Below are 9,472 nucleotides of genomic sequence, written 5' to 3'. Positions count from 1 at the left end.
CACTATCAGGCATGGAGCTGGAGCTAGATACTAGTCAGTGTTGCTGTTATCAAAGGTCAGTTGGCCCAACTTTCGACCTGAGAAATAAAGGCTAGGGACTAAAGTTGCCACAGCTAAGTTTATCCTTTTCTCTGCCCAAAAACCCCTGAGCACAACAAACATATATGAAAGTATCTCTTTTAGGAAGGATTCTGAAGAAGGTATTATTTTTAATTTTTTATGTATTTTCATCTTCTGTCCAGACTGTCTCTCACTATCCTGCGCAACCTCTGGAGATGTACTTGAGAGACCTATTTCCATCAGTGTTAAAGGCATGATTTTTTTTCCTCTTAAGGGAAGACTCTCCTCCTGAGGACCCTACTCTTAAACATCACAGGCACTTAGGATGCTGCAGACCGTTTTCCTTTCCTTTCCTCTCATGTCCCTACATTCTTTTGTTCTGTCTCTGCCTTCTTGTCCAGTGCTTTCTGTGAATACCTTTATTCTGTCTTGGCTTCCTCCTCTTCTGCCCTGAAAAAAGAGTACTAGTCACATGCTGTTTTTCATCCTGTACAACTACAACAGAAGTTGTACTATCATCTATTATACTTCCTTCTCCCTGTATGCCAGATGCCACATCTTACAGGCCTTGAGCTTTCCAAGGCAAATCACAGTTTCTGCATCCCATTAACAATAGTCTCTCCCCTCTTGTCATCTCCATGCCTATACATTCTCAGATCCTTCACTCTGTTGCACCTGTGGTACTGTGAATACTGGCCATTAAATGTGCACCCACACTATGCAAAGTAGCACCCAATCAGAAATACACAGCGTGATCCCAGATACACTGACTTCAGAGACAGACTGTTCTGGTACATCCTTCTGCTGTAATTACATTGTTTTGGTATTTCCACACTGATCAGTCCTGTGCCAAGTGGCTAAGCCTGCTTAGAGCTGGCTCAGATGCTACATCTGGTGTCAGATCAGAACTGGAAACAGAGTCATCTGACCTCTCACTGAAATTGGGATTTGGCATTATGGCACTGATCAACTGATTTCCTTTTCTTCTTATGCCTTCCTGAAAACACACCAATTTTCACTGTCCCTGAATGATCAGACTCCTACAAACTACAGATCATATAAATGGTAAAAAGGGCTAGGTGGGTACTGCTGGGACAGCTGAACAAACAGGAGGAGCACTATTACAGTAGAATAAACATTACTCTCATGTGTCTTAGTATGTGTTTTAAAGAAATTATTATGGGTTCTCAGGAGGAACAAGGCATATCTGCTGCATGATAAGTGCAGACTCTCTATTCTCTTGGCCCCTGCAAATGATTGTAATGAAACAGTGGGAACAGAGCCATCACACTGAGTCCTATAGTCAGTGACTGATCTGCTGCCTATCAGCCGAGCTGCACAGACACAGTGGTCTCTGGCTGAGGGACAGCATTTACATGTAGATGGCCTAAGGAGGGTAGCCTAGAAAAAATGGAGGCTCCTAGGAAAGTACATGATGCATTAAGTTTATCATTTAAAGGAAATACACCAAAGATATAAAGAAATGGATGTTGTTTTTCCAGAGCTGGAGAACACTTTTTGTAGCAGAGCTTAAAGAAGTGGTCCTTCTTCTTAACTAAATCATGAGACAAACTACAAACCAGGGTCATAGGCCCTATTTGTAAACTTTAACCTGGAAACTGATATGGTACCATACACAATGCACTGGCATGTTTTGTTAGGTATTTGTAATCACTGCAGTTTTGTCCTCTATGTTAATGGTACTGAGGAGACATTAAAAATCTTCTCTTTAGCTCTTGAAGACAGACAGAAGATGTAGTTCTGTGACAAGTAGAAAATTTTTAACTTGTGGCTTAAAGTTTGTAAGCATTTCCCTCACCTCTGTCTGCAAAGAAAAGTGCAGATAGCAGTGGTGTCTTAGGCTGTGTCTTCAAGTATAGCTATTTTAAAAAACAGCTCTCCAGAAATGGCATCATTGATTTTCATCCTGCTTCAAAAGAAATTTTTTTCCCCAATTAGCAAAGTAGTCCATACCTATATTAACAAGAAAAATAGAGTAATCAGAGCAGATGTTAACTGTGAAACAACTAGTCACGGAGACTGGATATTCACATAACACACATTTTGGGGGTTTTACCTAGTCTGTTCCTAGAGACTGAATCTCTGGTATCAGTTAGGGGATGTCAGATGTGCTTGTGGAGTGCACATTTCAGCTTAGCACATTTCAGAGGGAGTCCAACCCTTGCACTCAAGGTCATTCTGTAACATACAACAAGTGCAGAACTGGGGATGCTACAAAAGTGTACAACCAGATCAAAAAGATCAAAAAGATCACAACCAAATTGCTAATGTAGATGCACCTCCAAATTATCATGGAATTTTTTTATTTATGTTTGAAACCTAGTGATTATGTTTCTGATAACAAAATTATATCTAAATTATTTTTTGTGCTTACCCAGATGGATGTATAATGCTTTACTTCAGAGAAGTTCTGTCTGCCTTCTTTTAGGAACCATTCTGTCAGCCTTATAATGGAATTATACAGGTACAACCTAACAAAATTTTCTTCTTTAAGAATAATTTATGAAGCAAGTCTATTGCTAACAATACAGAAGAAGGAATACAATCTAGCCCATTTACTTTGATTCTACAATGGTAAATACCATGGTTTTGTCTCTAAATGTAATAAATATGCCAGAGTAGATGAAGTGGACCCACTGAGCTAACAAATGGCCATTTTAATGTATCCATAGCTAACAGATGAGGAGCCATATGTCCACCTGAAAGCATTTTAGTAACATTTTCAAAACTTGCTGCGAAAGTTTCATCTACATTTGTGAGGCCAAGATCTAACTACTTTTTTTTATTGCATCAATTAAACATGGTAAAGTGCTAATAGCAATTTCTGGTTTTCCTAAGGTGTCATCATGTAGAGAAAAGACAATTTTTCACTTTTGTTAATTTGAAATTCTGAGGGAGAAAAGGGTAAAGATTACAATTTTATTTTTCTTTAATCTTTTCACATGTATGTAGAATGCAAAAAATTACTTGTTCTTAAACATTAATTTTCTAAAATTCTAAAGTATTAAGATAAAAGTTCACAATTACATAATCACATATATAATTATTAGAAATCATACATATCAAAAGATCAGAATGGTTTATAGTATTAGAAAAAATAAACTAGAAAATATAATTACATATAATATTTTTAAAAGTGTTGAAAAATATGAAAAATCCAAATAACTGTGTGAAAACAAGTATTTCTTTTTTCCTACTTTCTTGAATAAGCAATGCTAAATAACCAAAAAATAACTACTCTTCCACATTGTGTCATTTTCTATTGCTGACTTCCAGGCTGCTAAATCTCCTAGTCCAAGGTCAGGCTATTGTCCAAAACAACTTCTGTCAGCTGCTTGAAAAAACCTCAATCAGCAGATACTTTGATCTTGGAGTGAAATATTCTTGCAAGCAAGTGCAAAACTAGTAAGAATGGAAAATGGAAGCAATGTTGTCAAAAAGTTTCAAAATTCATACTGTAATGCAGTAAGAAAAGACCTGAACAGAAATGCATTGATCTAAAAATACTAGAGGGCATCACCAGGTTATTTTGGGTGTCCTTTTGTTGCCAATGGTTAATTCCTAGAAGAGTCTATTTTGATCCTGTGAATACTCCCAGACCAAATGCACAACAGAGTTATGATAAGGATGCATTTGGCTACTCAGGAGTTATATATACAAACAATAGTGTAATTTCCCCAGGATCATTTCTATCTACAGCATTTGCAGCAGCTCAGAATTATAAACAGCAAATGTGCATCAGGAGAATATGAATAAAAATGCACTGTCATACTTGGCTTCAGGAGAATTTGGGAAAATCTTCAGAACTAATTTATTTCTTGGAATAGGCTATACTTCCTCTCATTCAATGTTTGTCTTGAGAATATTTATGAAATGAAGAAAATATATTTTAAACAAAACACGCCATCACTTTTTCTTCCAAAATCAAATCTAACTACTAGATGGCCTCCTAGCAATCAGCTTAAGCTGAATGTAGCTAAAATAGAAATAATTTCCACACTCCATCTCTGCTACTTCACATTCCATGGCAAAAAACTACCTTGGCCATCTCTGCTAAATAAATTGGATGTTGTCTTTAGCTAAGGACTCTCTCTAGCTTTTTTATACACACACCTAAGTGTTCCACATTTTTAGCGTCTTTCTAAAATGCAGCTTCCATGCACATCACTAAAAATCTTGTGCATACTTTCACTTTTTCATGATTGGAAGGGACTTACAGGGCTTTTTTGCAAGACATCTTTACTATTGCTCTAAACCAGCCTTAGCTGTAGCTTCTGCACCAGAAGAACCCCTACAGCTTCCTGAGATTTGAGACAAGATCTTTGAGTGAGACACGAACTTTCCTCCATGGTCTGTCTAGTGAACTGAAAATAGTACATTCTCAGATTAAATATTTGCAGGTTCCTAGAAGTCTTTGCAAAATAACCTCATCATCAGTTGATGTCTACTTGAGTAGAATTTATTTGTAAACTGGAATAAAGTATATCTTTAAAAAATTAAGAAAATAACATGAACTGTAGGTAAACTCTCTCCTTGAAGCAGTATTTCCATTTTTGGAAAGTCTCTCATGGATTTTCATATTTCCAACTGCTACCTTTGGTACTTAAGTCCATAATGAAGATCTCAGAATCTGTCATGTTTCAATTTAAACCTCTTACAAACTCAAGCAGCTATATAAAACCCCTGCTGTATCTCCCTCCCCAGAGACTGCTTAACCCACTCAATGCATAACGATACAACCTGAGTGGGTGAGTCAAATCTCACAGATTGTTCACACAAACATTACACACTCCTACACTTTCTTTGCAGTGGGGGGAAAAATCAGCTGAACAAGATCACTTCTCCCATTTTCTGCAAGTCAACTGAGATTAATTTATATGCCTAAGAATATTTTCCTAATGATAAAAGGAAACCAAGAAAACCTTTCTGTGAGCATTCACACCCAGGTTTTAAAAGAAAAAAAACAACTTTTATATATTATAACCTTGAAAGCTCTCACTTCATCTTTAGAGATTGGCACTGAAGCCTTTCATATGATTCAACAAAAACACAGAGACAACTGTCACCCCAAGCTTGAACGCAGCTCCATAAGAACCTGGCACTGGCACAGTTCTCAGCCATTGCAGTTCTTTCTTGTGTTGATCACTCCTTTTCCTTCCTCTTACAACAAACTGGATCAGAAAGGAAGTCGAGAACCATTTTCAAGTAAAAAACTTAGCATTTTCCTTCTCCTAGGATTCACTTGCATTAAAACTGTCCCAGTTCTGCTTTCATTATATATTTAAAGACCATCAATTGCTTGTCAAAAGACACACATGTCTCAGGTACTTTGTTGATTTATGTTCCAGAGTTCAGAAACCATGCCATTTTCTGATAAATTGTGTACACTGCTCACTGACAGGAAGAGTACTGAAATATTTTACAAATATGTGTCACTGTCTCAGTAAAGAACTGCTATTTTGTTTGAAAAGCTGTATGGTGTCCTAAGTAAGCCATTCCCACCATCTTTTCACATTTCCCTACCTTTGCAACCAGGCATGAACCTTCCTAGTTCAGGACCCGTTTCTTCATGGTGCAGCAAAAAAACAACAAATCCTTTCAAAACATGACTCTCATCTCCTTACTAACTTTCCTGTGGGAAGGTACTAAGTAGCCCTTAGATAAGGGTAGGAATCCACAAATTTTGATTGAGTGTAAAGGCAGATTTAAGTAAGGCATCTGAGCCTAAAGACACTATCAGTAAGCCACCAGCAGCTTTACCAAAAACAGCCCAGAAGCAAGGAGGTGGGAAGGAAATGCTCACTCTAATCTCTTATAGCTGCCCATAAAGGTCCAGTATTCCCATATCTGTCTCATAAGTGTAGGTATAGACAAGTGCCACAGGAGGTGGTAGCAAGAAGCTTGCAGGTCTGCTGCACCTCTCTGCTTCCTGTACAGTTAATTATTTGGAAGGTATATTAATTCTACCATGTGTTTTGCCTCTTGTAAGCTCTGTACAAGTTCTTCCTTTTCCCCCTGCCATTGGACTACTTCTTTACATTTATAAAGTGCCAGTGCTCCCGGCATTCAGCAACTTAGTTCACTTCTTCCAGGTGTTTGATGGCTTCTTATGGACCTTTATGAGGGAACTTAGAGCTATTACTTTGTATCATATATGATTCCCCTATAGCATGTGAATAGCAAATGCTGTACTGTCATATTAGACATTGTGTTTCCTTGACCTTGTTTTGCTTGACTAACTCACAAACTGAATTTCTCCATAAGAATCAGTACACACCTGCTATTGCTTCTTTCTCTAGCTTTTCTTCTACTTTTTGAATCCAACAATTCACTCCTACTCAAAGGGGAACAGCCTACACAAAGTGGATTCCCACTGGCTCTAAGGATCAGGCAGGCATACTGCAAGTAGAGTAAATTCAGATTCCAGTTTTGAATATGTAGTACATAAGTGTGTTAATCATTATTTTAAATTCTCGTGTCTTCATTAGCCTATCAGCCTGAGATACTAAGTGGTGGCACAGAATCTTTTCAGCTCAGACTATTTTTCCTGAAAGCATCAAGGAGGAGATGACGTAAGTGAAGCCCTTTCAAATCTCTGTGGACTGTCAAGTTACCCTGCAGAAGTCTGGTAATACAGCATCTCTGGCTGCCTCTTGTCTCTGAATATCAAAGTCTATAGGCACCATAATTCAAGTGCACATTTGCTGCAAGCATCCTAGAAAGGGATCTGAACATGCATCTCCAAATTATCCATAGGAAACAAACTTTGATGTACTAGATAGTGTGCAACAGACGTTACCTCAGCCCCTATACCCAGATATCACTGCACACTCTGCTGTGATCATTGAGTGTTTCCCCCCTTTGTTTGCTCTTAGTAACCACTGCTGTTCACACAAGGAACTGACACATGAGAAGTAAGCAGGCAGCTTGATGAGTTAACAGCAAGGTTTTCCTCCTTTCCAGCTCAAGCATACTCTTAGCCCCATAGCCATGAGAGCAGACACTTCCTATATGGGTTTTTGCTAAGTTAACTCTCTGTGTGTGCTTCTATTTCTGAGGCAGCTTCCCTCTATCTGACCCGGTGGTATTAAACACAGGTTGCTATACCCTCTATGCTTGGGTTAGGGGATTTCCTCAAGTTCCATTTCTTGGGATCCTGTCCATGCCAATGCTTTATAATCTATCCTACCTTCTCCCTAATGTTACTGTAATTCAAATTGCTATCTAAATGTTCACCTACCAATGATGAATAAATCATTAGCTTCCTAATCAACAGAACACATTTTTTAGGTTGTAGGGACCCTAATGTAATGTAATTCAAAGAATTGCTATAAACTTTCTAAGTCATACAAGTATGCTCTATCTTTTGAGGAAATTATCCTATCATGATTGCAACTTCAGTAGCCATCACTCTCTTACTGTTTTGTATACACCAGGCTTTTCTCTGTAAAGATCAGATTATACAAGCTGAATGTTTCTGAAGAATCTATACTCCTTCTGAAGTTAAAAGGTTCTAACCATTTATCTATAAGCCTTTTTGACTTTTGGACCCAATTAAATGTTCAATGCACTAAATGTTAGATGGAGGCTATCTGAAGTTTAAACTCGAGTCTTCCTCAGAACAGTAAAATAGGAATCAATATTGTAAGCATCCAAAATTGAAATAACATACACACCATAGTGTTTGTGGCAGTGTAGTTCCTTGCTATGGTCCACCCTGGGTGCTGAGAACTGCCCTCCATACATTAAACCTCCACCTAGCAGGGATTGCATACTTTGATCATGTTGAACTCTCACCCAGGAATTTTAGACTGATCACTCTTCATGAGCTGGCTGACCAGCTACGCCCTGGTTAACCTCCCAGTGGATAAGGCCTTATCTTTACACAGTTCTGCAATCTTGCCCTTTGGGGAATGGCTATCCTTCCTTTCTCTTTACTGTTTTGCTTGACTCAGCTTGTTTCTATGGCTGAAAAACGAATCCAGATTGCAAATGTTATATTCATTCCACCATCTGCTACCCAAATATTAGAGATATGTAAAGTTTTACTCAGCAGTCTCGTTTCCAGTCTCTCAAGTTCCTCTTGAAGCTTCTAGGCACTGCTGGTTTGAGAACAGCACTATGTGAACATCAGCCCTTTGGGATGCAGCACCATCTAGTGAGGCAAACTAGCTCAGAGCTTCATAGGAACTTGAAACGGATGCCACCAGCAATACTTACAGTGGCACAGGCCACCTTTCCCAAGAGGCCAGTGCTTTATTAGTCATCCGGTATCCATCACAGGGAGTTCTTTGGTTAGCATGGCAAAGCACAGGCAAAATCTTTAAATGTTGCAGTAGTTGCTGTCCAAGCCAAGTTCTCATATTTCATTTGTTCTGTAAAATTTGTCTTCGAACACAGTGACTTCTAAATTCCTGCATCAAAATCTTTTTGCCATGTCTTTTCATTGCAGACTTAATTTTCTACCTCCTCCACAGATATCTGAGGAACCCACTCCCTCTTCTGCTTTGTCTAAATTTGCTCCCACCTAAATGCATAGCCATTATCACTAGATCTTCCTATAGTCACACAATACCTGTTGGACAATGGATCCACACATCTCCCAGCAGGTAACAATACAAAACCAATGTGTAAAATGAGTCAGACACATTAGTCATAAATTAATAATATTTTTGCATCTTCCCAATTTTCCAAGGAAGAATAGTATCTAGATGATTCCCATGTCATTTCTTTGACCTTGCTAATGCAGTATTTTCTGATTCCAGTGATTCAGCATGCTGATGCTGTGTGTCTCCAGCTGTTGGAAGGATACTTCTTTTGCTGTCATTATGAATTACTTGGATGTACTTTTTAAGTGTTTCTTCGCTTTACCAGTCTCTATTGATCCTTTTCCATTGAGTGTCAAGAAACTGCCTCCAAAGGCCCAGGTTGCCAGGACTCTCTGCTCACTTACCACATTTCTTTCACTTTCATGTTTCCAGTTCAGCTGTCTCTTACGCTCACCATGATGATGAGCATGGCAACATAGTCAGTTTCCTTCACATCCTTCCCAAACCTCTTTACTACAATGTCTTTAAAAAACTTCAAAACACATAGGTTGCTATAGGCACCTTCTCTAACATAAACACGGGCTAGTAGTTTCCTAGTTTGCCACCTTTTTTTTTTTAAATAGGCAAATATAAGCATTTAGCGGATAAGCACACTTTCTTCTTTTATGCGTAGCCGTGCAGTAGGCACAGTGACACAATCAGCAAGTGCGAAGTGCCATCCCTGGTGAAAAAAGGCTGTGGAAAACCCGGCCCAAGTGGTACCTCCCGGCTTGTCCAGGGTGGCCCCGCGGGGCGGCTGCCCGCGGCCGTTGCCCGGAGACAGCGACGCGGCCGCGCCGGGG

This window comes from Corvus brachyrhynchos, unplaced genomic scaffold (assembly GCF_000691975.1).
Source record: "Corvus brachyrhynchos isolate BGI_N302 unplaced genomic scaffold, ASM69197v1 scaffold56, whole genome shotgun sequence".
Lineage (NCBI taxonomy): Eukaryota > Metazoa > Chordata > Aves > Passeriformes > Corvidae > Corvus > Corvus brachyrhynchos.
Note: the sequence above shows the minus strand (reverse complement) of the source record.